This window comes from Loxodonta africana, chromosome 18 (assembly GCF_030014295.1).
Source record: "Loxodonta africana isolate mLoxAfr1 chromosome 18, mLoxAfr1.hap2, whole genome shotgun sequence".
Lineage (NCBI taxonomy): Eukaryota > Metazoa > Chordata > Mammalia > Proboscidea > Elephantidae > Loxodonta > Loxodonta africana.
Window position 1 is genome coordinate 60622253 of NC_087359.1, and position 22287 is coordinate 60644539.

The window sequence follows — 22287 nt, forward strand, 5'->3', positions numbered from 1 at the left end:
GAATGAGAATTCCGGAACACTTAACTGTGTCCATGAGGAATTTGTACATGGATCAAGAGTCAGTTGTTCAAATAGAGCCAGGAGATACTGTGTGGTTTAAAGTCAGGAAAGGTGTGATTCAGGGTTGTATCCTTTCACCATACCTATTCAATCTGTATGCTGAGCAAATAATCCCAGAAGCTGGACTATATGAAGTACAGGGCATCAGAATTGGAGGATGACTCCTTAACAACCTGTGTTATGCAGATGACACAACCTTGCTTGCTGAAAGTGAAGAGGACTTGAAGCACTTACTAATAAAGATCAAAGAACACAGCCTTCAGTATGGATTACACCTCAACATAAAGAAAACAAAAATCCTCACAACTGGATCAATAAGCAACATCATGATAAACAGAGAAAAGATTGAGGTTGTGAAGGATTTCATTTTACTTGGATCCACAATCAACACCCATGGAAGCCGCAGTCAAGAAATCAAAAGACTCATTGCATTGGGCAGATCGGCTGCAAAAGACCTCTTTAAAGTGTTGAAAAGCAAAGCTCTCACCTTGAAGACTAAGGTACGCCTGACCCAAGCTATGGGAGTCAGAACATGACATTATATATACCTGTCTTGGCTATGAAGTTATTCACTAGTTCTAACTTCACTTAACATTATCATTCTTATTTTTTAACTTTTTTTGATGAATAAGGCACCTTTTCTGGGGCCAGATGTGTAAACGTTCTTACCAGGCACTGAGTAAATCTTTAATTAGGTTAGGAATTCTGGCTTTCGTTTTTCAAGCAGTTAACTTTGACAAAAGACTGAATGATTTTTATAAGAGTAGAACTGAAAATCTTAGTTTAATTCAGAATGGAGTTGTTAATTTAGGTCTGAAGTCACCTAATTCAGATATTCCAGTACCTCAGATTCTAAAGTTTACATACATACTATAATGGAAGAAATGATGAAATAAAAGAACTGAACAGAAGATTTCAAAGGACAGCTCAAGAAGACAAAGTAAAATATTATAATGAAATGTGCAAGGACCTCGACTTAGAAAACTGGAAGGGAAGAACACTTGACATTTCTCAAGCCATAATAACTGAAGAAAAAATTCAAGCCTCGAGTTGCAATGGTGAAGGATTCTATGGGCAAAATACTGAACAACACAGGAAGCATCAAAAGAAAATGGAAGAAATACACAGAGTCACTGTACCAAAAACAATTGGTGGGTGTTCAACCATTTCAGAAGGTAGTATATGATCAAGAGTCCATAGTATTAAAGGAAGAAGTCCAAGCTGCACTGAAGGCACTGGCAAAAACAAGGCCCCAGGAATTGACAGAATACCAACTGAGATGTTTGGACAAGTGGATGCAATGTTGGAAGCACTCACTCATCTATGCCAAGAAACGTGGCCAACTGACTGGAAGAAATCCATATACGTGCTCATTCCAAAGAAAAGTGATCCAACAGAATGCGGAAATTATCAAACAATATCATTAATATCACACACAAGTAAAATTTTGCTGAAGATAATTCAAAACCATTTGCAGCAGTACATCAACGGGAGCTGCCAGAAATTCAAGCCATATTCAGAAGATGACATGGAACAAGGGATATCATTGCTGATGTCAGACTGACCTTGGCTGAAAGCAGAGAATACCAGAAAGATGTTTACCTGTATTTTATTGGCTATGCAAAGGCATTTGACTGTGTGGATCATAACACATTATGGATAACATTGCGAAGAATGGAATTCCAGAACACTTAATTGTGCTCATATGGAACCTGTAATAGACCAAGAGACAGTAGTTCGACAAGAACAAGGGGATACTTCATGGTTAAAAATCAGGAAAGTGCACATCAGGGTTGTATCCTTTCACCATACTTATTCAATCTGAATGCTGAGCAATAATCTGAGAAGGAGGACTATATGAAGAAGAACAAGGCATCAGGTTTGGAGGAAGACTCATTAACAACCTGCATTAGGCAGGTGACACAACCTTGCTTGCTGAAAGTGAAGAAGACTTGAAGCACTTACTGATGAAGATCAAAGACCACAGCCTTCAGTATGGATTACACCTCAACATAAAGGAAACAAAAATCCTCACAACTGAACCAATAAGCAACATCATGATAAAGAGAGAAAATATTGAAGTTGTCAAGAATTTCATTTCACTTGGATCCACAATCAACACCCATAGAAGCAGTAGTTGAGAAATCAAATGACGTATTGCATTGGGCAAATCTGTTGCAAAAGACCTCTTTAAAGTATCAAAAAGCAAAGCTGTCACTTTGAGGACTAAGGTACGCCTGACCCAAGCCATGGTATTTTCAATTGTTTCATATGCATGCAAAAGCTGAACAACAAATAAGAAGACGGAAGAATTAATGCCTTTGAATTATGGTGTTGGCAAAGAGAGTTGAATATACCACGGATTGCCAGAAGAGCAAATCTATCTTGGAAGACATACAGCCAGAATGTTCCTTAGAAGGTAAAATGGCAAGACTTCGTCTCACATACTTTGGACATGTTATCAGGAGAGACCAATGCCTGGAGAAGGATATCATGTGTAGTAATACAGAACCCATTGCTGTCCAGTCGATTTCGACTCCTAGTGACCGTATAGGTCAGAGTAGAACCGCCCCATAGGGTTTCCGAGGAGCACCTGGTGGATTTGAACTTCCAACCTTTTTGGTTAGCAGCCGTGGCTCTTAATCACTACGCTACCAGGATTTCCAGTAAAATAGAGTGTCAGTGAAAAAGAGGAAGACCCTCAATGACATGGATCGACACAGTGCCTGCAACGATAGGCTCAAACATAGCAACTATTGTGTGGATGTTGCAGGACTGGGCGGTGTTTTTTTCTGTTATACGTAGGGTAGCTATGAGCGGAATTGACTCAAGGGTACCTAACAACAACAAAAACAACCAAAAACTCATCTGATACAGGGCTGTGGTTTGACGTGGTTGTTTTTTTCCAGGTAATAAACATGTGTAATGTCAATTATGCTAATATGTTTTGCTCTAGTTGAAACAAGGAGGCTGATGACGAGGCCGGGACACTGTACTTCATTCTATCTGACCGGGCTACTCTCTGGCAACACGTTTTTCCTGTCTCTCTTTGTAAGTGGTAATTAGGCTGTCAGCTGAGCTGTCAGGAATCTTGACAGGTTTTACAGGCAGTCACCTTTAGACAATTTACAACTCTGGGCTTTTCACAGCTGGTGTGTTCCCTCAACCAAAGTTTTTCAATTTCAGACTCCTCCTATCATTCAAAGAGGCTGATCCAAGAAGAAGCTAGCTTTCTCAGTGCATTACCCAATTCCAAAACAGACTGTAAGATCCAGTGGTGGTGATGGGGAAAACCTCGATATTTATGTATACCCCTGAGCAGTAAGGGCTGGCTCTGTGGTTTGGTAATGAAGTAGAAGTCATCAAAGTCAAAAGTGGCATGGGAGGATGGAATCTAACATACTTTTCAAGAGAGAGAGAGAAAAATTAGTTAACTTCCAGGAACCATGTATCTGATAAGGGTCTAATGTCCAAAATGTATATAAAAGTTCTACCACTTAACAGCAAAAAGACAAGCCAATCGAGAAATGGGCAAAAGACTTGAGCATACATTTCACTAAAGAGGATATTGAAGTGATCAATAAACACACGAAAAGATGCTCAATGTCATTAGTCATTAAAAAAAAAGAAAAAAACAAACCCATTGCTGTTGAGTCGATTGCTACTCATAGCAACCTTATAGGACAGGGTAGAACTGCCCCATAGGGTTTCCAAGGAGCGGCTGGTGGATTCAAACTGCCAACCTTTTGATTAGCAGCTGAGCTCTTCACCACTTCACCACTAGGGTTTCCATTAGTCATTATCCACTGCTGTCGAGTTGATTCCTATAGCAACCCTATAGGACAGAGTAGAACTGCCCCACAGAGTTTCCGAGCAGTGCCTGGTGGATTCGAACTGCCGACCTCTTGGTTGGCAGCCGTAGTACTTAACCACTATGCCACCAGGGTCTCCCCATTAGTCATTAGGGAGATGCAAATTGAAACTCCAGTGAGGTACCACCTCACCATATTAGAATGGCAATGTTCAAAAAAATGGAAAACAACAAGCATTGGTGAAGTTGTGGAATGCAGTGTGATGGATCGCTTTTGTGTGGCCTTTCTCATCACGGTCTTGTAACTTTCACCCAGGTAACTGTGCATGGAAATACGGCAATTATGGTCCACCAAGGGGACTGGTCAATTTTGCCTTAAAATAGAGCCAATTCCAGAGCAGAGAGAGGACCCCACCACCACTAAGGAAGAACAGCCAGGAGCAGAGAGTGCAGCCTTTGGACTAGAGATCCTTGTGCTGAGAAACTCCTGGACCTAGGAGACAGAGAGCTGTAATCCTGAAGACGGCAAGAAGTGGTGGCAGGAGAGACTGAGCAGTGGGCTTCCTGGCTCATGCAGTGAGAAAGCTGAGTGTCTTTTGGCAAAGGCAGAGGGCCAGGGAGAGGCGTGCCTGCAAGCATTGCTGAAAAGAGGCTGTCCTGATGGAAGAACTGCATCTTGAGCGTTCCTGAGCCTGAATTGTAACCTCTTTGTTCACTAATAAACCCCATAATCGTGTGTGTTGTCTGTGAGTTCTGTGTGGCCACTGCAATGAATTATTGAGTCCAGCAGAGAAGTAGAGAGTCCCATGGGAGGGATGGTTGGTGTTAGAACTGGCTACGATGGTGGGTAGAGGAAACATGTCTGAACTCTGCCTCATAGGAATCAGCCTTCCGCCTTGTGAAGAGAAAGGAGGCTAGACTCTGTCCCTATGCTGTTTTTTTTTTTTTACATGGAGAAACTGGAACCCTCATCCCTTGTTGATGGGAATGTGAAATGGTATAACCACTATGAAAAATAGTTTTGTGTTTCCTCAAACTTAAACATAGAACCTCCGTATAACCCAGCAATCCCAATCCTAGGTATATAGCCAAAAGAAGTAAAGGCAGGAACGCAACTAGAAACCTGTACACCAGTATTCATTGCAGCACTTTTTAAAATAGCCAATAGGTGGAAACAACCAAAATGTTCATCCACAGATCAGTGGATAAACAAAACGTGGTACATACACACAATGGAATACTACCCAGCCATAAGGAGAAACAAAGTCTTGATGCATGTCACAATGATGAACCTTGAAAACATCATGCTGAGTGAAGTAAGTCAGTCACAAAAGGACAAATACTGTGTGATCCCACTTACATGAAATAAGCAAATATATAGAAACCAAAGTTTAGGTGTTAGTGGTTATCAGGGGTGAGAGGAAGGGAGAGGAAAGGTGGAGTTTTTGCTTACATGGTACCCAGTTTATGTTAATTGTGGTGGAATGATTTGGAAAAGGATAATGAGAATGATTGCGCAACTTGAAGAATGTGATCAATGTTTCTCAACTGTACATGCACAAATTGTTGAAATAGTGTATGTTCTGTTATACAGAATTTCACAAGAATTTTTTAATTAGTTAATAAAGTTGTTTTTCTTTGGCCTTAAAAAACCCGACCCCCCTTTTTTTAATACAATTTTTATTGTGCTTTAAGTGAAAGCTTACAAATCAAGTCAGTCTCTCACACAAAAACCCGTATGCACCTTGCTACACACTCCCAATTACTCTCCCCCTAATGAGACAGCCCGCTCTCTCCCTCCACTCTCTCTTTTTGTGTCCACTTCACCAGCTTCTAACCCCCTCCACCCTCTCATCTCCTCTCCAGGCAGGAGATGCCAACATAGTCTCAAGTGCCCACCTGATCCAAGAAGCTCACCAGCATCCCTCTCCAACCCATTGTTCGGTCCAATCCATGTCTGAAGAGTTGGCTTCAGGAATGGTTCCTGTCCTGGGGCAACAGAAGGTCTGGGGGCCATGACCACTGGGGTCCTTCTAGCCTCAGTCAGACCATTAAGTCTGGTCTTATGAGAATTTGGGGTCTGCATCCTACTGCTCTCCTGCTCCCTCAGGGGTTCTCTGTTGTGTTCCCTGAAGCCTGACCCCTTTTGGATGAGGGAACTTAAGTATTTGATTAAGAGAATCAGTTCTTCCCCGTCTGGGTGAGGAGCTCCTCGGATGGGCTCTCACTTTTACATTGATTACAGCACTTGCCAGACTGTACTGTAAAGCCTATTTGTGCTGTTCATCTCTTGTTTTTGCTGCCTAGCATCCATTTCCCCTCTTCTGGTAATTGTACCTCATCTTTTAGCTGGGAACAAGTCCCCCCTCTATTCACAGTCTATATGGCTTTTGTGAAGTTGACTCTATTTTGCAGTCTAGGGGTGGAGCGTTTTTATCAGGCCTAAGGCAGTCAGTGTATGCATTGTTTAGTATTTCCCCAATAAGACTTTCTCTGGCATTTTTGGGAAAGAATTTCTCTTATTTTTTCCTGCTAGATCTGAAATTTGATGATGATTATAATGATAACGATAGAAATTAATTCGTTAACTTTTATCGAACACTTGTTCTGTGGTAGGGAGAGTTCTAAGCACTGAAGTTATTTACTCTTCACAATAACCATATTGGTTGGATATAACCATTATTCTTTTTTACAAATGAGGGAACTGAGGCACGGGAGTTTTAACTAATTTGTCAAAGGTCTAATAGCCAGTATGATGTGGTGAGGCCAGGTGTCAAACAGCCTTCCCTTGGAACAATTATACTCTTTTGCCTTGAGAGGATATAGGGACTGGAATTGCTCCTGCTTCTTGTTGTGAAGCCTCAGACCAAAGGTAGCACAGTGGAAGATAAGTCCTGGATATGAAACCAGATAATTTAAGTCCTGGAACTAACTCTACCTGAAGCCGGCCCTAATCCTGGACTTTTTAGCTTGTGTGAGGCAAAAAATTCCCATTTTGCTTTAGCTACTTTAGATTTGGTTCTCCATTACTTGCAACCAGAGTCCTAAATGACAGAGAACTGTTTATCTGTTGGCCTTTTCCACTAGGCTGTGATCTCTACAAGAATAGGAATGGTGTCTTATTCATCTCTATGTTCATGGAGCCTAGCACAATGCACATAATTGACATTTAATAACTGTTTGCTGTCTATCAATTTAATCATTCAACAAAGGTTTACTGTGGGTCTGCTATGTGCCAGAAATTGGGTTAGGTGTGAAGATGGAAAGAAGAATGAGTAAATGAAGGCTATTTGTCTGGGTTATGTGGAAGAACAGCTATTGCAAAGGTTAGTGTGATTACAGAACTCCAGGAAAAGACGCACATGAGACATGCTAGATCACTTCCCTGGAAGCTCCTGTCACCTTAGCAATATGTACCTGGCTGATGGGCATATTCCAGGCTGGTGCACCTGTCAGATACTTTTAGGGTTGTCTAAGATTCTAAGAATGACTGGAAGGCACCTGCTTCATGAACTGATACACATATCAGAGTGACACCTGGCCCTGTCATACGAACCACGCATCTTCTGCTGTGCTTCTGTGTTGCTTGAATCTCAAAAATACATCCTGTAAAATGAATATGCCCTGTCCACAACTCAGGGTTTCAGTGAAGGTTAAAAGAGGTCAGAGATATGAAGATATGAAAGTCCTATTGTATCCATGTGGTAGTTTCTTTTACCCGGTAACACAAGTGCTAGCGTATCCTCCTCTAGCTAGTATCTCCACCAAACCACATCATTTGGCTTCTATTCTATTCTACTTCATCATTGGCAGTTCTATTCTACTTGTAGTGAACATCTGTTGTTTTTGTCTGTCCAGAATTTCTCCCTCTTCTTTTGGCAAAAGTACCCTACATTCCTTTGGGAGAATTTCCCCTCTGTAATTCTATGTAGTTCTTGTGGGGCCACTACCTTGAATCTGTTTCCCAGGGTGGGCACATAATTCCAGCTAAGGCATCAAAATGTTTCATTTCTTTGTGAATTGACTGATCTAAGGAAAGGCATAGGACACAGGACCCAAGCTGGGCCACTCAGAGCTATTCCTTTGGATTTTGTATATTGTTAGTGACAGTGAGAAGCTTTCCTTTGCTCTTGGGGTCACTAAGCTGCGATGATGTAAATCTGGACCTCCTGTGGCTGTTCTACCCTACTTTTTTCCCAGTCCAGTCAGGGGCAGATTATCTAATAAGCAAGGTAAGTACAGTACTTATCTTGTTTACCAGGTCATCTGTCATGGACAATTTCACATTTTTTTCACCACATCAAAGATTCTGCTTCTAGGTATGGCTGGCATCTGTCTCTTTCCCAACCCCAGAGCACCTTCCTACAGAATCAAAGCCTCTTTTTAAATTTACAGTCCCTGACAGGGGTGGATGACCCAGTAAGCAAGGTGAGCAATTTCACCACATATTTGATGTACTGAAACCCATGTGAAATTGTTCACTATCATTGATCTGGTAAGCAAGGTAAGCACTATACTTACCTTGCTTGTTGGATAATCCGCCCCTGCCCGTATCTCTCTGCTGCATGAAATAAACAATTAAGACGCAAGTTCTATTCAGTATGATTTATGTGATGTCTGCTTAAACCTCTCATGGAAATATATTTACAGTTCATAAGCCCCAAGTTCTGACCCGCTCACCCTCACAAAGTCCCAAATACCTTCAAATCCTACATACTCTGACGTACATGGGGTCGCCATGATTCAGAGTCCACTCAATGGCAACTGGTGTTTTTGTTTTTATATTTCTATACTGAGAAGACTTATGAAGAGGACAAATAAAGAATGGGTTTCATGATATCATTATATGATGTCATTTGGTAACTAGACCTGATGTCATTTGGTAACTAGACTAGATCTTTGTCCCCTGCTCAAGGGTTTTGGGGCAGTAGGTGGGAGGGAGCAGGTTATGTATGAGAAGTCACATAGCAGGCAAGCTTAACTGTATAAAATCTGAACTTGGGGACAAGGGCTCCTGTTACTAGTGATTATAATACAGTATAACATGTAAGTAAAGGAAACATATGATTAAAACCATTATTAGAAATCTCCTTGATTCATCTCCTGTATGTTGACAGTATCAACGACAGCATTCAGTATTTGGGTATATTAAACTAGGTGGCAGCAGTGGGAAGCACCTGAAGTCCCTCAAATTTACCAGCCGCACCCCTCTCAGAACACACACACACACACACACCCCTACGTTATAACAGAATCCAGTCTATAGAGAAAAATAGCCAAGAGATTGGGGATTGGGAGCTGGGTGTAGTGTGTGGAGAGACAGAGAAAGGGGAGACAGAAAGAGATAAACACCTAACAAAATATTTTTAGTTCTTGAGGCACTGGACTTCTTGTTACATGGCCTAATAAATTCCCCCTCCCCTTTTTTTTCCCTTAAAAAAAACAAACAACTCGTTGCTGTTGAGTTGATTCTGACTCACAGCAACCCCGTAGGGGACAGTAGAACTGCCCCATAGGGTTTCCAAGGAGTGCCTAGTGGATTCGAACTGCTGACCTTTTGATTAGCAGCCAAGCTCTTAACCACGGAGCCACGAGGGCTCCTCTTTTTCCTTAAGCTGATATAAATTGTCACGTTAAAAAAAAAAAGGTTCTTACTAGTACAGTACTACTACTAAGTAAAGAGAAGGATAAAAAGGAGACTCAAAGACAATTCCAGGCCAATAAAATATCAACTTATTTATGTTTTGATTGCCAGCTGTTTCTTTTTCATATTCTCTGTGGCACAAATCTGGCTGGAATTTGAGTAAGTTTTTTTTTTTTTTAAATCCTCGCAGATGCCAGCCAAAGAGAAAAGCATGACCAAATCGCCAATTGGTCTTGAAGATACATTCCAGAAACCTCTCAGTCCACAAACATGCTGCCCAACCCTTCCCACATTCGCAGGTGTCCCAGACAAACACCATGCACTGTTCATGGGGTGCCTGCCAGAGGGCAGTGTTGGAGCTGTGCGATGAATAGTTACCTCTTTACACAGACACAGTAATAGTTTACACATTAAAACATTGTCCATGGGCTAGGCAGAGTGCTACGCACTTTACAAGTTATTTAATTCTCACAAAACCCTCTGAAGAAGGTAATGTTAGCCCCACTTTCCAGGTAAGTATAGGAAGGCTAAGCATGGTTATGAAAACTGATACAAAATAACACTGGTTCCAGACACTAGTAAGTAATGGAGGTAAGACTCCAAAGTCAATGTTTTTAGGCGTAGCTGTACTACCTTCTCATCCTTTGCTTGATTTCTTCAGAGCTGGATTTCTTTTAGACTCTGCGGTAAAAAAAAAAAAAAAAGCTGCTTTAATTTATTCACGGCCTGCTGCTCTTGCTTAGCTGGTAGATACCTGAGACTGAAACGTTTCTAGGTCAGGACTTTCTTGGACTAAATTGTATTCTACCACCCTTAGGATATCTTGGCCTGGCATGTATCCACTCCTGTGGGTTAAAATGGCAGAACCTGTTGCCTCCCAAATGTAAGATGAGCATTACAAAAAGATGTTCACAAAATGCATACAATTACTGTATGGGAATGCAGAGTATATGAAACAACTCTGTACACAATCAGTTGTATTTTCCAGCATGTGAAACCATGCCTACATCAAGTAGCCTTCTATAGACACTTCTGAGACATGTCTATATGACAAGCAGACTACAACCTGCCTCAGTTGGTTGATCCTGGGACCTAAAAATAAAAATCCGTGGAGATGATAACACTGATAACAATCTAGGGTTGAATGGGCTTTCAGAAACTTGCTTATTTAATTAATTCATTTATATAATGATCAGTTCCATGCAGTGCCTCACCCCTGGTTTCTCAACTGGGAATGCTAAGACATATCCTTCTTACCTCTCACATGCTTTATTGATTTTTGCCTTCTACTTGGGAGAAATAGAGATTTCCATAAGTAAACATAATAGACAATGTGATTGCAAAAATTTTACATACTAGATAATGCTGGATGGAGATATCATCATGACCAACAAATTTTCCCTGTAGTTTCCTAGAATACCCAAAGAAGAGTTTTCTCTTTCTATTTCTACATATGGACTCTTGGCATGCATACATGTATGTGCGTGTGCACACGAGCACACACGCACACACATGCTTTGAAATTCAAGATCTATGCAGGTATTATTTGCATAATCCCTATAATGATAGATTTTTGAACTGCAAAGGACTCTAGAGATCATTTTAGTCTATTGTGGGAAACTAAGGCCCAGAAAGGTGAAAGTAAGGTCTGGTTTAGTGTGTCATTTGATCACAGGTGGCTTTGCATTGTTATTTAAACCATAGTAGAATTTTAAGTTCCTGAGGGGGGGCCGTGGGGAAGGGGACTGGGAGGCACTGGAAAAAACAGAGCCTTAAGATTCAGACTGAACCTGTACTCTAATTTTAGCTCTCCACTTACTAGCTGTGTAACGTTGCGCAGAATTATTTAACTTCCCTGAACTACTTTTCTCCTCTGCAGTTGGAATCATCATCATCATCCTAAACATCTCTATCTTTCAGGGTTGTTGGGAGGATAAAAGGGTATAATGAATGTAAAGTATGTGTTTCATACAGTGCTTGGCACAGAGTAAATATTAGTTCTGCTCACCCCTTCTGTATCTTACTTTAAACCATACACAATAGGAATGCGACAGTATTTGTTAAATTGACTTGAACAAGTAACCTTGTACACATGACTCAATCCTCTACTTAGTTATAATACTGAAAAGATAGCTTCAGTGGGCAGATGCTTATATCACTACACCCGCTCACACACTGACAAGCTAGCTTCTCACACAGAGATACATGTGTAACAACAAATACGTGGATATCACACATGCTCAGGCATCTCTCATACACCAGAAATGTGTCCATGGCATCATGTCCTCGGTTGGTGGTTCCAGGAGTACAATATGGCACCAGGAGTAAAAAGGGAATGTGCTTTTGGATTCATTAAGACCTGGGTTCAAATTCTAGCTTACCACTTGTGTGATCTTGGGCCAGTGACATCAGCTTTCTGAGCCCTGGTTTTCTTATCTGTAAAATGGAGGTAATAATAATAGTACCTACCTCACAGGATTGTTGTGAAGGTTAAATAAGACAGTATATGGAAAGGGGCTTATTCTTGGTTTTGTCCCTGCCTGGCGACTTTTCTGTTAATGTTACACCTGGTTGATATCCATCGTTCTTCTCCCTGCAGCCTTCTGATCCCAATTTACAGGCTTAGGAGATACCTAATTAGGATATAAGAAGGCCTCTCAAGGGAGGTGACACTTGAGCTGAATCTAGAAGGATATTGACCAAGAAAGAAGGCATTCCAGGCAGAGAGATACAGTAGTGTGTCTTCAAAGCAGCATGTCAGTGTTTGCAGAATAGTGAATAATAGTTCGAGTGGAAACATCCATCCTAAATAATGCTGGAGAGGTATGCAGGGGTTTTGTCTGGATTGCATTTGAAGGACTATGAGGAGCTATGGAAGACTTCTAAGCTGAAAATTGACAATCAGCTTTTAGAAACTGCATTTTAGAAACATTAAAACCATTCACTGTGGTATGGAGAATGAGGCACACTGGGGGGCAAGGAGAGTAGTCAGAAGGCAATTATAAGTATCTAGGTGAGAAACTACGAGATATGAACCAAGGCAGAGGCAACGAGGATGAAGTGGACAAATCGGAGAAACGTCGATGAATTAAATTCACAGGAAATGCAATATCTGCCAATTGTTCTAAGCATTGACTTATTTTTTTCTTGGCTAAAATTAAAATAACTGATATATTTTACAATATCTACTAATATAGTTTACTGTCGAGTAAATTTGACATTGAGATAAGTCCATGTGTGTGAAGTTTGAAGAGTTTGAGGAGGAAGGCGTTTTAGCCCCAGAACACAGGCACAGGCACAGATCAGGAATAAGAAAGACAGCCAGGTTCTCTTAATTAAGGTTCTCTGTGGTTTTGGGTGTGCCAGGGAAGGATGGACTACAATTTGTGGCAGAGATGTAGGTGAGTGTGAGAATGAGATAATGGCAGATACAAAATATTATGAAAAATGCCACCTATGTAACATTCTTGCAAAAAAAAATTCAACCTAAATATAATCAAATCTTTAAATTTAACTATCACTTTACAAGAAATGGAAACCCTGGTGGCATGCTGGTTGAGTGCTATATGGCTGTTAACCAAAAGGTTGGCAGTTTGAATCTACCAGGTAGGTGCTCCTTGGAAACTCTGTGGGACAGTTCTACTCTGTCCTATAGGGTCGTTATGAGTCGGAATCGACTCTGTGGTAGTGGTGGGCTCCCCCCCACCCCAGGAAACAAGAGCATTGAAGAAAATGTGAAATGACACTGCAAGGCTGCATCAGCCATGTTCAGAATGTGGGACATTCTACAGGACATATGATCTGATTTCTTCAACAAATAAACCACATATGAAAAATAGAAAGGAAGAAGGAAACGAAGAAAAAGGGAAGGAAACCATCATGAATGAAAAGAGACTTAAGTGACATTTATCAATCAAAAGAAGTATGTAGGACTTGTTCAGATCCTGATTCAGATAAACGAACTGTAAAAGTACTGGAAAGTATCGGGAAAAACTGAACATGGATGGGTATTTCCTCCATTAATTTTGTAAAGATGTGATAATGATGTGGTGGTTATGTTACATCAGATGTCTTAGAGCCACAGCTGAAGTATTTATGGGTGAGATGTTATAGTGACTGAAATTTATTTAAAAATATTTCAGGAAAAAAAAGTGTGTGGGAAAACAGATGAAACAAGAATGGTAAAATGTTGATAATAGTTGAAGCTGGGCGATAGACACATGGAAGCTGATTATTCTATTCTTTCTCCTTTTGTGAATGCTTGAAATATTTGATAAAAAATTAAATTAAAAAAAAACTATAAGAGAGCTTAAGTATTTTTCTATTCCCAAATGTATGAAATAATAGAAGGGAACATTCTCGTTGCAACACTTTCAGGAGAAGGGATCATTTATGGGGTGGGTGAAGGAAGAGGAGCCCAGTGGGGTTGAGAAGGTAGAAGGAAAACTGGTTTCAAGTGGTGAAGAAGCCAAGGAGGAACAGAGTTTCAGGATGGAAGGAGTATCAACCAGGTCAAATGTTGCAGATATCAAGGAGGAAAATGACTCCACTGGACACTGGACAGCAGGTCACTCATGACCTTGGCAAGAACAATTTAAGTGGAAATGGGAAGATAGACAAGTTTTCTAAGAAGCTGGGGTGTGAAGAAGAGGAGAGAAGATAGTAAACTTTCTTTTCCCCCAAAAGGAAAGAGAGTAAACATGCTTTTTATGCTTCTTGGAAGCTGCCATTTGAAAGTAGTTGACAATATAGGTGAAAGGAAGAATGACTGACTCACAGAGCAAGAACAGTAATCCAAGACAGAGTTTTGAGAACAGATGTGTACATCCCACGGAAGTAGATGTCTTGCTTTACTAATTATGGGCAGTTTACTTTCCTAGTTTACTCTAACAGCCAATCACGGCTCCAGAGTACATTTTAACTCATAAATCTAACACAACAGACCCATTTTTCTCCGTTGTCTTGGCTGAAGAACCAAGATCTTTTATGACTGCACTTTAGGCACACTATTTGGTTCTTCAGTAAAACTGCTTTCTTTGTAGTTCACTGAAGGGGTTTTCCCTTTAAAAAAGTTTTTCACCACAAAAAAAAATTAGATAAATTCTACTTCTTCCCTGCATAGGACCCTTAGGACCCTTTAATCCGTTGCTCTTGTTCCAAAAAACTCACCTTTCAACCTACTAGAAAAATCCACAAAGACTTCTCAAGAATTTGTCTCTTTCCTATCCACCACCAGCATCCAGAATGGTTTAAACCTGTAAAAGTCTTATTCAAACTCAGTGCCCTCGAGTCGATTCCGACTCATAGCGACCCTTCCATAAATTATTATCAACTATTAGACTCTCAAAAATTCAGTTACATACTGCCTACGCTGCCCAGTTGACTTCAGAATTCTGCGGAGGGATCGAACTAAGGTGTGTTGAAGTGGGAGTGTACACACTGCTCAGTCGCAGGATTAGTAGTGGCAGATGTTTTGGGCGTGGGACGAGAAGGAGGAGTGCATATAAGCACTTCTTTCTCAGATTTTTGAGGGTATATCTATGCATCTGATGCCCACGTGGCACGAGGTCCGCGAGCTGAGTGAGCCCGCGCTGGACAGAGGATGGGGCTCCAGGACTGCGGGGCTCCCGGGGCGACTCCGCCCCGCGCAAGCATCCGCGCGCTCCTGTGAGGGCGCGCGCGCGCACGTAGTCGTGTCTCGCGCAGGGTCGGGCCTGTCAGGCGGGAAATCTCGCGAGATCGGAGACTGGGGTGACTGTCGGGAGGAGGGGAGTGGTGTCGGGGAAGGGGGGGAAACCTGGGCAGCGGCTGGGCTCTGTGGCTTTAGGGCTCGTAAGGGAGAGGGAGAGAGAGAGAGGGAGAGAGGGAAAGAGCGAGGGCGGCAAAGAGAGTGAGTCGGCGCCGCCGCCCGCCTGAGGAGAGAGGAGGGGTCCCGCTCACCCTGCGCTCTTTGCGGGCCGAGAGCGCGAGGCACCCTAGAACCTCTGAGGCCTCCGGGCCCCTGGGGACCCCGCCCCGCCGCCCGCCGGCCGGCCCGAGGCCTCTCTTCCCTTTGTGAGCGCCCCCTTCCCAGGGGTGGTGGTGGTGGCGGCGGAGGTCTGTGCGTGGGCCCGCCCGCCGAGGGGCCGCGGCAGGGGACTGAGAGGGCCTCGGCTGTGTGAGGACGGGAGGCGGCCGAGGCCCGGGCCGGTACCCCCGAGGCAGCGGTAGTGGCGGCTGCCGGCACTTCCCCGCGCCATCTTAACTGAGCCCAAGTGCTGAGGGCGCCTCATCGACCCCGGTCGTCCCCTCGCCCCCCCCCCATTGCCCCTTGTCGCAGAGCTTGGGCTGGGCGGCTCGCTGGGGCTCGGGGGGGGGGGGCGGCGGTCTGTCGCCGGGCCCCCTCCTCCTCACTTCTCGCCCTCCAGCGAAGCGGCTACCGGAGCTCTGCAGGGGGCTGCGCCCGCCTACCCCGCCCCAGACCTGTCGGCGAAAGGGTAAGGGCACCTCTGCTTTGCGTAAGGGAGACCTGGAGGGGGGCGGGCAAATTCGGCCCACTCAGGCCTCTGCGTGGAAGAAGGGCTGTGGGGGTGGGGTGGGGGAGGGAGACAAGGAGGGTCTGTGAGTCTGTGGGTGGGGTAAAGAAGCTGGTGAGCTCGGCTCCCTCCCGTTTTGAGGGGCAAGAGCAATTGCATTCCTCTTTCCTGAGGGTCACCGGAAGGGGTGGTGGAAGGGGATGTCTCGAGGAAGGTGTGGCCCTCATAGGGAGACTGTGTTGATGTGCACCCCGATTTAAGGCTTGAGGTCCCTTTCCCTTCTTGTCTAGCTCCTCCCGCTCCATTTCCCTTGTAGTGTCAGTGTTCTTGGGAAGGGAGACTTCTCTGGTTAGCTTGGCTGAGTAGCTGCTCGATTCCATCCCACTCCCCCCATCGCCCCCCCCAGGAAGTCTGTACCCCTCTTCTTTAAGGATGATGGAAGCCTTTCTCTCCCCTACCCTTCCACCCTCCCCATCCTCTAGTCTACTGCAATGCCGCAGAAGTCCAAGGCTGTTTCTTCTTGCACAGACCCATGTATACACTGAAAGGGGGGGGGGGGTGCGGGTAGCAGGAGAGGGAAGTAATGGCGCTTCCCTTGGAAAGGTTACTCTTTTTTCCTTCGGTTTTTAAATCCATAACAGTACTGGTTTAGTACTCTTCCCCTGAGAGCAGTAACTGGGAAGTGTATCTGTTCCTTTTGTTATTATTGAGGGATGTGGCCTCTCGAGAGGGACCCCTGCCATGTTAGAACAGTTTTGATGTCTCTCCCTTTTTAAGCACTGGATTGACATATTTTAAGCAGGTTGGGAATCAGATAAAATAATTGTTTCCTCTCATCCCCCGCTTTTCTTCCTATGACTTTGTAGTGCTTGAGGAATTGTTGAAGATTATTTCGTACAGCCAGGCTGTCTGATAGACATTTCTTCTTGAGCAGTGAATTTTTAGGGTTAATACTCTTTTGTATAATATTGAAATTAGAATTTTCTGAAAATGATGAGGTTGCAAACCTTTTTGTAGCAAATGCAAAATAATAACATTAATGTCCTTGTAATGCCATGATAGGATCTATATTCTCTTGTCAGTAAGTCATTTTTTAACTTCCTTTGCTTCATACCATATTTGTTTAAAACAAAGCATCTTATCTGATTTACAGTAGTACTTGTTGGTTTTGTACTTAGTACAGTAGAAATAAGTAAATAAGTTTTTTAAGATATTCTGAAAGTCTTGTCTTGCCAAGTGCTTTTCGTGACCAAAAGCAGTCTTGAAGTCTACTGTTGATACTTTTCTTTTTCTTTAAGTATTAGGTTTACTGGTGAAGTGATTTCAAAATGTTTCCATATATGAGTATTAAGAGAATTAAATAATTTTTTCAGTACGTAGTGGAGATGACTAAAATATATATAGATGAGTTGTTTTGATATTTTACCAGTAAGTTGTACTTGGTGTTTTAGCTTTTCTTAGAGGGTGACATTAAATACCAACAGATTTTATGCTGTCACTAAGTGTTGTCCATCAGAGCTTTTTGTTGTCTATGTTGCATTTTGAAATCTGTTTTGAGTCAGGGATTTAAGGTTGTTGTTAATGGTGTCACTAGGCACTAGATTTTCTAAGTTTCTTTTAGTGAATCTTGACATAGGGAGACACATTTATGGTATGTTAAATCACAATTTTTTTTTTCTCAGAAAATGAAATTCTCTTTGCTGTGTTAACTCTCTTTTGATGTTTATTTCAATTCATTTTAACTTAAACAACACTACTCATTTGAATCTTTATTTCCTGGCACAAGCTGTATATTCTGGTCTGTGGAGTTTTCTCCTACCTGGCAAGTTGTGCTATAAAATTGAATTCCCTGGGGGGTTTGTGTTTGTTGTTGTTGCCAACAGTTTGTTGTTGACAATTCATGTATACTAGCATGTGTAACTTCAAGCATACTGCTGAGTGAAGGGTGACTTTGCTTTTATCCTGAAAAGATGCAGGCAGAGAGAATTTATCAAGAAGAGCTAGAAAACTTAAGAAATGTGCACACGGTATAGGTAGACTACTTGATATATTTCGGTGTGTTAGAACTAAGGGGTACTCTTTACGACAACTAAAAAGAAACCTTGTTTTCCATAGCTGGTAGGACCTCTGCCCAAGAGTGGTAAAAGTATGTTCATCATCACTTAAATAAATTCATTATTAACGAAAGACTGCTTGAGGGTTATTTCAGCTGACCTCTGATGCCACTGCCGGAGAATACTGAGAGCTATTAGTCTGGATTGACTCCAGATTAGTATGGCACTTCTTATGTTTCTAAATAGTTCATCTGCAAAATGGCACTGTACATCACTTCCTGTTCTTTCACAACTGGCTCTTTCTTTGGATTCCCCTTTAATGACTTAATTTTTGGCATTTTGTTATCTGATTTGTTAATTTGGTTGTAATTCTCATGTTTTATAGATGGAAGAACTAAGAATCAACCGGGTTTAAAGGTTTTGAATAGTCTAAGATCTTGACAGTAACAAAACATTGCTTTTATATTAAAGGATAGTGTCTCAAACAAAATTTAAATTTTGAAAGGGTTTTAAGAAATACAGCAGTATAAAAGACAAAAAGTATGAGTAAAGTGAATATAATTACTGCATTTCCTATAATATGGAATTTTTGAAAACCGAATATGGCAAATCAAGTTTAATTTCGTTAAAGATGTCTCATCTTTTTTAATATTATTATTTTTTTATTGTGATTTAAGTGAAAGTTTACAGTTCAAGTCAATTTCTCATACATAAATTTATACACACATTGTTATGTGACCCTAATTGCTCTCTCTGTAATGTGACAGCACACTTCTTCTTTCCACCCTGTGTTTCCCATGTCCATTCAACCAGCCTGTCTATCTCTGCCTTCTCATCTCGCCTCTGGACTCTGCTTTCTCATCTCGCCTCTGGACAGGAGCTGCCCGTGTAGTCTCATGGATCTACTTGAGCTAAGAAGCATACGCTTAACAAGTATCATTTTATGTCTTATAGTCCAGTCTTATCTTTGTCTGAAGAGTTGGCTTCGGAAATGGTTTTAGTTTTGGGCTAACAAGAGAGTCCGGGGGCCATGTCTTCTGGGGTCCCTCCAGTCTCAGTCAGACCATTAAGTCTGGTCTTTTTACTAGAATTTGAGTTCTGCGTCCCACTTTTCCCCTGCTCTGTCAGGAACTCTATTGTGTTCCCTGTCAGGGCCATCATTAGTGGTAGCTGGGCACCATCTAGTTCTCCTGGTCTCAGGCTGATGGAGTCTCTGGTTTACGTGGCCCTTCCTGTTTCTTGGGCCCATATTTTCCTTGTGTCTTTGGTGTTCTTCATTCTCCTAGATGTCTCATATCTTACAAAAAACTTCATAAATTACAATGTTATGGAGGGAGTAGAAACAGTTGGAGCCCTGGTAGCACAGTGGTTAAGAGATTGGCTACGAACCAAAAAGTTGGCAGTTCAGATCCACCAGCTGCTCCTTAGAAACCGTATGGGGCATTTCTACTCTGTCCTATAGGGTTGCTGTGGGTTGGAATCGACTCAACAGCAATGAGTAGAAGCAGTTATTTTCGATTGGGATGTGTCCGTCAACATTTGGTAACAATTATTTCCGTATCAGTTTCTTCCATTTGTGTTAGAAGAGGACTTTTTATTCTGAAATACAATCTAAAGCTGCATCTTTTAACTAGTAACAAAATTAAGTGGCCCATAAAAGGTGGGAAAGTATCTCAAAACACAAGTACCTGGCATATAACTAAAGTAAATAAAACTACAGGTTACAAAGTACCTTGCATAATAGATAATACCAGTATCAGTTGCTGTTAAGTTGATTTTAGCTCACGGTGACCCTGTGTGTCAGATGAACCCTATAAGCTAGAAGGCAGTCAAAATACACCGTGGCCTCAACAATAAACTTGAGCATATCAAGGATCATAAAGATGGTGCAGGGCTGGGCAATGTTTCACTCTGTTGCACACGGGGTTGCCATGAGTCAGAGCCAACTGGACGGTAACTAACAACAGTATTCCACTTGTTAACAGACATTTAGGTTGTTTCCACCTTTTGGCTATTGTGATCAAATAATTCTTAGAACTGTGCTCCATAGGATTTTCTGTGGCTGATTTTTGGGAGGTAGATCACCAGGCCTTTCTTCCCAGGCACCTCCAGATGGACTCAAACTGCCAATCTTTTGCATTACCAGGGACTCTGGTACCAAAAAAATGCCAGTGTCAGTGATGTCTTAGGTTATTTGTTTAAACTTAACTACATTTAAATTGCATTTAACTTATCTTTAAAGCTAAGAAGGGATTAATTTTTCCTTCTGCTAATTAGATCTAATAGTCTTTTGCAGATATAAAGGTGGGTGAATTACTTCAACATTTAGAAAGATATGTATAGTTTTTAAGAAAAGCATTGACAAATAATGGGATGGAAAAAAACTTTCTGATTTGCAGCTGCCAATAAGAACAAAACTGGCACTTAGTATATCTTAGTTTTATCATTTATTAGCTGTGTAACTTCTTTAACTTTTTAAGCCTCACTTTCTGTATCTATAAACTGAGGATAGTAAGTATCTATTTCACAGGGTTTGTTAGGTTTAATTGTCATGACTTACACACTAGCTGCTTAGTAAATGTTTACAGATGAGTACTGGGAATCTAATACTTAAGAATGAATTGCATTCTATAATTTTGATTTGAAGTTGGATTTATACATTTGGAGCTGCACATTTTTTTTTGAAGGAAGTGGTTAGACGATCAGGGTAGTTTACAAACTTTTTGTACCTATAACGGACTGTGTAGTACTTAACACTAATGCCCGTACCCATTACTGTCAAGTCGATTATGACTTATAGCAACCCTATAGGACAGAGTTGAACTGCCCCATTGGGTTTCCAAGGAGCGCCTGGTGGATTTGAACTGCCGACCTTTTGGCTAGCAGCCATAATGATTAACCACTATACCACCATACCTAATACTGATAGGAATTTCTAATCTATAAGTAATTTTCATTTTCCTTTGGCGGATATAACGTCAGTCCTAAGGAATTTTTCTTTCCCGTTGGTGCTTCCATTTGTTTAAGAATTATTTGATCACAATAGCCAAAAGGTGGAAACAACCTAAATGTCTATTAACAGGTGGAATATTGTTGTTAGTTACTGTCCAGTTGGCCCTGACTCATGGCAACCCTGTGTGCAGTAGAGTGAAATGTTGCCCAGCCCTGCATCATCTTTAGGATCATTGATATGCTCAGGTCCGTTGTTGAGGCCACTGTGTGTTTTGACTGTCTTCTAGTCTATAGGGTTCATCTTCCAGCACTATATCAGGCAATATTCTGTGTGATCCATCAGGTTTTTATTGGCTTATTTTTGGAAGTAGATTACCAGGCCATTCTTCTTAGTCTTAGTGTGGAAGCTCTGCTGAAACCTGTCTACCATGGGTGACCCTGCTATATTTGAAATACCAGTGGCATGGCTTACAGCATAGCAACATGCAAGACACCATAGTACAACAAACTGGCAGACAGGTGGTAAAATGGAATATTACTTAGCCATACAGAGAAATGAAGTTCTTATACATGCTACAACATGAATGAACCTGGAAAACATTATGCTGAATGAATAAGTCAGTCACAAAGGGACAAATATTATATGATCCTACTTACATGAAATATCTAGAATTGGCAGTTGTATAGAGATCAAAGTTTATGGGTGGTTACCAGGGGTGGGAAGGAAGAGGAAAGGAGGAACCACTGCCTAGGGGGCACTGAGTTTCTGTTAAGGATTATGGAAAATTTCATACATATAAAAAATGTTTAAGTGGCAAATGTTTTATATATATTTGTACCACAAATAAAAAGAATCGTTTGGTGTCACTCCTCTGTCTCCTAGAGCTCTTTTCACCATCTCTGGCTTTGAAGGTATCCAGGGTACTCAAGTTCTCCTAAGTCTTTTTATTTAGATATACTTTGTAGGTATGCCCTCACCTTGAAAGTACTTTATTTTACAAAATGTTATCAGCTCAGCAGACAGTAAATGATTAAAAAAGCCCTCACCTTGAAAGTACTTTATTTTACAAAATGTTATCAGCTCAGCAGACAGTAAATGATTATTACAGATATAATCCCTGCCTTGGAGGCATGCTGTCTTCTCAGTTTTTTCATCTCCTGAATAGTTTTCTCAAACAATGTAGATATTCATGGAAAGGAAGAATTTTCCTATGGTTGTCAGTTCCTCTGAGCCAGTGCTTTTCAAACTTC

At 41.6% G+C, this 22287-nt stretch overlaps 1 protein-coding gene across 1 annotated transcript in view; it reads left to right on the forward strand.

The window, feature by feature from the left end:
* Positions 1-15315: 15315 nt before the first annotated feature.
* Positions 15316-22287, forward strand: part of TAOK1 (TAO kinase 1) — a 154458-nt gene continuing 147486 nt past the window's right edge. The window contains exon 1 of the mRNA XM_003416726.4: positions 15316-15991. The gene's annotated coding sequence lies outside the window, so the exon portion shown is untranslated. The remainder of the gene's footprint in view (positions 15992-22287) is intronic.